Source organism: Acipenser ruthenus, chromosome 36 (assembly GCF_902713425.1).
Source record: "Acipenser ruthenus chromosome 36, fAciRut3.2 maternal haplotype, whole genome shotgun sequence".
NCBI lineage: Eukaryota > Metazoa > Chordata > Actinopteri > Acipenseriformes > Acipenseridae > Acipenser > Acipenser ruthenus.
In genome coordinates, this window is record NC_081224.1 from 300001 (window position 1) to 306011 (window position 6011).

Sequence of the window (6011 nt, forward strand, 5' to 3'; positions counted from 1 at the left end):
GGAGGAATTGAAATGGAGATTTCGGAGACTTCGCTGCGATTCTTCAAACTGCTTTCGTCTGAAAGCCAGTTTTAATCGACATGACGAGCGGCGACTCGTTTGATTGGCTGTGGCCGCTGTCTGTGAGAAGCTCATTGTTCCAGTATGCTGCAGGGTTGTGATTTGGATCAGTGGCGCGCTGGGAGTGATTAAAAGGGAAGGGGGTTCGGTATGAAACAGCGATTGGCTCCAGACCCTGCCTGCATCATCTCACCTGCGAACGTCACACCCCCCCCCCCCCCCCCCGACAACGGGGAACCGTGGAGGAACAATGAGAAGCATTCCAACTGTTTCAACGTTTAAACTCCAAACCGCTACCAGCCCAGGTGCTGTTACTGCTGGAAAGGAAACAACAGCTTCACTTTTTATTTATTAGTATTATTATCACACGGAAAGTACCTGTAATTACATCTGAGCACGTGCAAAAAAAAAAATTAAAAGTGTATTGCATGGTTCAGACTGTCTGTCAAAAGCATGTATGGTATGGATAAGCATTGTAAAGCACAGAGAGGTCTGGTAAAGCATAGGGAAGCATTGTAAAACACAGAGAGGTCTGGTGAAGCACAGGGAAGCATTGTAAAGCACAGAGAGGTCTGGTAAAGCATAGGGAAGCATTGTGTGTGTGTGTCAGTGTGTGTGTGTGTGTGTCAGTGTGTGTGTGTGTCTCACGATGTGTGTGTGTGAGTGTGTGTGTGTGTGTGTGTGAGTGTGTGTGTGTGTGTGTGTGTGTGTGTGTCTCACGATGTGTGTGTGTGTGAATATGTGTGTGTGTGTGTGTGAGTCAGTGTGTGTGTTTGTGTGTGTGTGTGTGTGTCTGTGTGTGTGTGTGAGTGTTTGTGTGTGTGTGTGTGTGTCTGTGTGTGTGTGTGTGTGTGTGTGTGTGTCTGTGTGTGTGTGTGTGTGAGTGTGTGTGTGTGTGTGTGTGGGTGTGTGTGTGTGTGTTTGTGTGTGTGTGTCAGTGTGTGTGTGTGTGTCTCACGATGTGTGTGTGTGTGTGAATATGTGTGTGTGTGTGTGAATGTGTGTGTGTGTGTGTGTGAGTCAGTGTGTGTGTTTGTGTGTGTGTGTGTGTGTCTGTGTGTGTGTGTGAGTGTTTGTGTGTGTCTGTGTGTGTGTGTGTGTGTGTGTGTGTGTGTGTGTGTGTGTGTCTGTGTGTGTGTGTGTGTGTGTGTGTGTGTGTGTGTGTGTCTGTGTGTGTGTGTGTGTGAGTGTGTGTGTGTGTGTGTGTGTGTGTGTGAGTGTGTGTGTGTGTGTGTGTGTGGGTGTGTGTGTTTTGCAGAGTCGGCTCTGCAGCTCCAGTCTAGACATTCCATTAAGCAGCGCCCCCGCGACCTTTCACCCCGGCCCCATGGCAGGTGTCAGAGAGGCTGTCTGAGCGAGCAGCCCCCCCCTCCCCCACCCCCCCCTCCCCCACCACACACACTCACAGAGCCCTTTGTGAGGGAGAGCAGGAAACAGGGTTATAATCTACACACACACACTGAGACACACTGATAAAACACACACGCACACACTGACACAAACACACTGATACACACACACTGAGACACACTGATAAAACACACACACACACACAGATACAAACACACTGACACACAAACACACACTGATGCAAACACACTGATACGCACACACACACACTGACACACACACACTGAGACACACTGATAAAACACACACACACACTGACACACACACACTGAGACACACAGATAAAACACACACACACACACACACACACACACTGACACGAACACACTGATACACACACACTGAGACACACGGATAAAACACACACACACACACAGACACACAGACACACACACACTGATTCAACACACACTGACACATACAGACACACACTCACCTCAGATTCTCAGATGGTTGCAGTGCTGTTTTTCGGGTGTGGCTGTTTATAGAGCAGACGATGTCACATGAACACACACACAGTATCTAAACCCTGCAGACAGTGATGCTGTCAGACACACAGAGGATGCACAGCACAGGCCCCCTGGGTGTATGTCTGCTTGCTGGCTTGGTAATGTTACACCCCTCTCCCCAGTAATGAGCAGGTATGGATTCCTGTGCAGAGAGCGAGGAGGGGGGGGGGTGACCCCTGACCTTGAGCTTGTCTGGGTGTTGCTACCGGCCCTCCATCAAGCCCACAGCAGCTCTGATGCTGCCCAGCCTCACACCAGTCTGGTCTGTCGGCAAACACGCTGTGCTGAGTTCCTCTTACAAAAGATGACAAGGGATTTTTGCATTTGTCTTTGGAAAATCCTTTTCTTTCTGAACCTCCTCTGAAAGAGTTTGCTTGGTAACTGAGAGTACGTTTACCATAGTCTAACCTGCTTTACCAGACCTCTCTGTGCTTTACAATGCTTCCCTATGCTTTACCAGACCTCTCTGTGCTTTACAATGCTTCCCTATGCTTTACCAGACCTCTCTGTGCTTTACAATGCTTCCCTATGCTTTACCAGACCTCTCTGTGCTTTACAATGCTTCCCTATGCTTTACCAGACCTCTCTGTGCTTTACAATGCTTCCCTATGCTTTACCAGACCTCTCTGTGCTTTACAATGCTTCCCTATGCTTTTATCCAAATTTATCCAAAGTGACTAGAGGGTGAACGGTGAATCAGAGAGTGAAACGGAAGAGGAGCTCTGCTTTAGAATCGGAGTCGTTTCTAATTTTGCGTGTTTCACAGGTAAAGCTGCACTGAGCTGGAGACCGGAGACAGACTGCAAAACAAACGAGCCAACAGGGAGTTCAGGGTTCAGACTGCCAGCTCGCTCTTTATTTGTTTTTTATCAAGGTTTTGGCTTTTTACACTGCAGAGATTAGAAACTAAGCAGGGGAGCTGAGTGAGAGACGAGACCGAGAGAGAGGAGAGATGAGAGAGGAGAGAGGAGATGAGAGGGGAGAGGGGAGATGAGAGGGGAGAGGGGAGAGGGGAGAGGGGAGAGGAGATGAGAGGGGAGAGGGGAGAGGGGAGAGGAGAGGAGAGAGGAGAGATGAGAGGGGAGAGATGAGAGGGGAGAGAGGAGAGAGGAGAGAGGAGAGGGGAGAGGGGAGAGGGGAGAGAGGAGAGAGGAGAGAGGAGAGATGAGAGGGGAGAGAGGAGAGGGGAGATGAGAGGGGAGAGAGGAGAGAGAGAGATGAGAGGAGAGGATAGAGGGAGATGAGAGAGAGGGGAGAGGAGAGGAGAGAGGGAGATAAGAGGAGATAGGATGCAGAAGGGAGTGAGAGAGATGATGGAGGGACAGGGAGACAGAAAGGAGAGGAGTGAAGAGGGGAGGAGAGGGAGGTAGAGAAAGCTGGGGTTTAATGAGAGAGATAGAGAGATGAGCAGAGAAAATGGGTGGAGAGTTGAGAGAGGGGGAAAGAGAGAATGGGAGAATCGGGGGAGTGGGGAGTGTGCGAGAGAGGACAGCAGGAGAGGAGATGTGAACATCGGGGACCCAACGCAGCTCAGGGCTGCCAGGGGAACATTCAACGCTGTCGGTGAGTTTTTTTTTGTTCAGAGTGAAAACCATCGATCGTTGAGTGTACCCTGAGCTCCCCACACACCCACAGCAGCACCAGCACAGACAGGCGGACACACAGCACTGTCTAACACTGAAAACCTACAGCATCCATACTTCCATTTAAACAGTGCTAGACTGTATGAATATAATACACACTGAACGTACGCTGTGCTGTTTGTAACCCCGCTGATGTGCAAAACTCTTCAGAATCCGTGTTATTGTTCATTCTTATTGGGAGGGGCCAATAAAAACTGTCAATGAAAATAATTTAACAGGCTGAACACCGCCCTCTGCTGTCGACGCGCAGGACTGCAGGTATGAGACGGTCCCGATGCACATTCATTGCTGTCGGTGGGTTGAGAAAATCTTAAAAATGACAAAATAACAAAACTCGCCGACCAGTGAATGGAATTGTGTCCAGAAAAGAGAAATACGACGTGGGAAAAAATAATAAACAAAAAATCTACTTCACTACCTTATAATGCAATCTACAAATCTGCCTGTTTCTTTATTTTCCATGTGTGTGTTTTAATGATGTGTTGCATGATGTGGTGTTAATTTTATTTGCTTGGTCAAGACAGAACGCTTCTGTCATTAAAATAAATACATTAAACAATTCGATCAACGACTGCTGGGGTCTGTTCAAATACATCAACGATATCCAACAGCATGGGTGTAAATACCTTTCACAATGTTTTTAAAAAGTGTCATTTCTTTTTAAAAGTTAAAAAATGATAACACTGTGCTGTAATTAATATTAGGATTGTTTATTTGTAGTTGCAACACATTGTATAATAATAATAATAATAATAATAATAATAATAATAATACATGTGAATTTCCTGTATTATACGTAATTATTATTATTATTATTATTATTATTATTATTATTATTATTATTATTATTTATTTCTTAGCAGACCGCCCTTATCCAGGGCGACTTACAATCGAAAGCAAATACATTTCAAGTATCACAGTACAAGTAATAATACAATTAAGAGCAAGATAAATACAATTCCTCCTGCAGTGCCTTTTCCCACGATTATCAAAACATCAAAAAGGTAAAATGACAAAAATATATATGAACGATTACAAAAACACAAAACTAAACGAAGCCACGTGTTTCGCTGTTCAGTTATACTATACAATCCATCACACGATCCAAGACTGACATGCGGCAACAAAATCTTACATCTTTGTAATGACATTAACGCTGCCATACAGAACTACCCGTCAGGAGAATGGTCTAGTCACATTATTGAACCCCCACAGGAGATGCGTGACGTTTCAACTCGTCTGAACAGGAATGAGAGGGCGGCCAAAGCACTGAATCGCGCAGATAAAGCCTCGCACTGTAAAGACAGCTGTCAATGTCTTCCAGCAATGGTTTGTGTATCATATAATTAACTAATGCGTTTCATTTCGGTATAAACAGCCATTAAAAAAAACATTTTATTGACAATATTATATTGCATTTTTTATCAGCGTTTATTTCCTAATGTTTATTTCCAGGGCAGCAGTGTGGGGTAGTGGTTAGGGCTCTGGACTGTTTCCCAGCGTCGCTCCCTCTGTTCACAGCTGCGCTTGCGCATTGAAGTGAAAAAGTAAGACAATCCTTATACTCCTAGAAGGAAACCTAGGACTAAATAAAGAAGGGTAGGAGAATGACGTCACAAGCGGGCGGAGTTAGTAAACCGTGCAGCCATTCCTGGAGCCCGCAGAGCGCTCGCAATGCTTTTAAAGTATTCACTCTCGCCCTGGCGAAATGTTTCTAGACACAATCAAGCATTAATTCACATTAATAACAGTCAGTCACTTTATATTAACGATATTTTGTACTGTTATTTAAAAATAAAACACTGGTATATCCTGGCGCTGCAACACAGCAAGGACCAGGGGTCACAAATGGAGATTAGATAAAGGGGCATTCAGAACAGAAAATAGGAGGCACTTTTTTACACAGAGAATTGTGAGGGTCTGGAACCAACTCCCCAGTAATGTTGTTGAAGCTGACACCCTGGGATCCTTCAAGAAGCTGCTTGATGAGATTCTGGGATCAATAAGCTACTAACAACCAAACGAGCAAGATGGGCTGAATGGGACCTCCTCTCGTTTGTAAACTTTCTCATGTTCTCTTATAATCTAATGTATTCAGTGTATTCAGGGCAGCAGTGTGGAGTAGTGGTTAGGGCTCTGGACTCTTGACCGGAGGGTCGTGGGTTCAATCCCAGGTGGGGGACACTGCTGCTGTACCCTTGAGCAAGGTACTTTACCTAGATTGCTCCAGTAAAAACCCAACTGTATAAATGGGGAATTGTATGTAAAAATAATGTGATATCTTGTAACAATTGTAAGTCGCTCTGGATAAGGGCGTCTGCTAAGAAATAAATAATAATAATAATAATAATACTGAGTGGGCTCCAGAAATGGCGCCTGTAATTGCGTG

At 45.4% G+C, this 6011-nt stretch overlaps 1 long non-coding RNA gene across 1 annotated transcript in view; it reads left to right on the plus strand.

The window, feature by feature from the left end:
* The window catches only part of LOC117969963 (uncharacterized), a 4669-nt gene extending 1718 nt beyond the window's left edge, over nt 1-2951 (plus strand). Inside the window, exon 3 of the long non-coding RNA XR_004662718.2 lies at nt 2746-2951. This is a non-coding gene — a long non-coding RNA (uncharacterized LOC117969963). The remainder of the gene's footprint in view (nt 1-2745) is intronic.
* The last annotated feature ends 3060 nt before the right edge of the window (nt 2952-6011 follow it).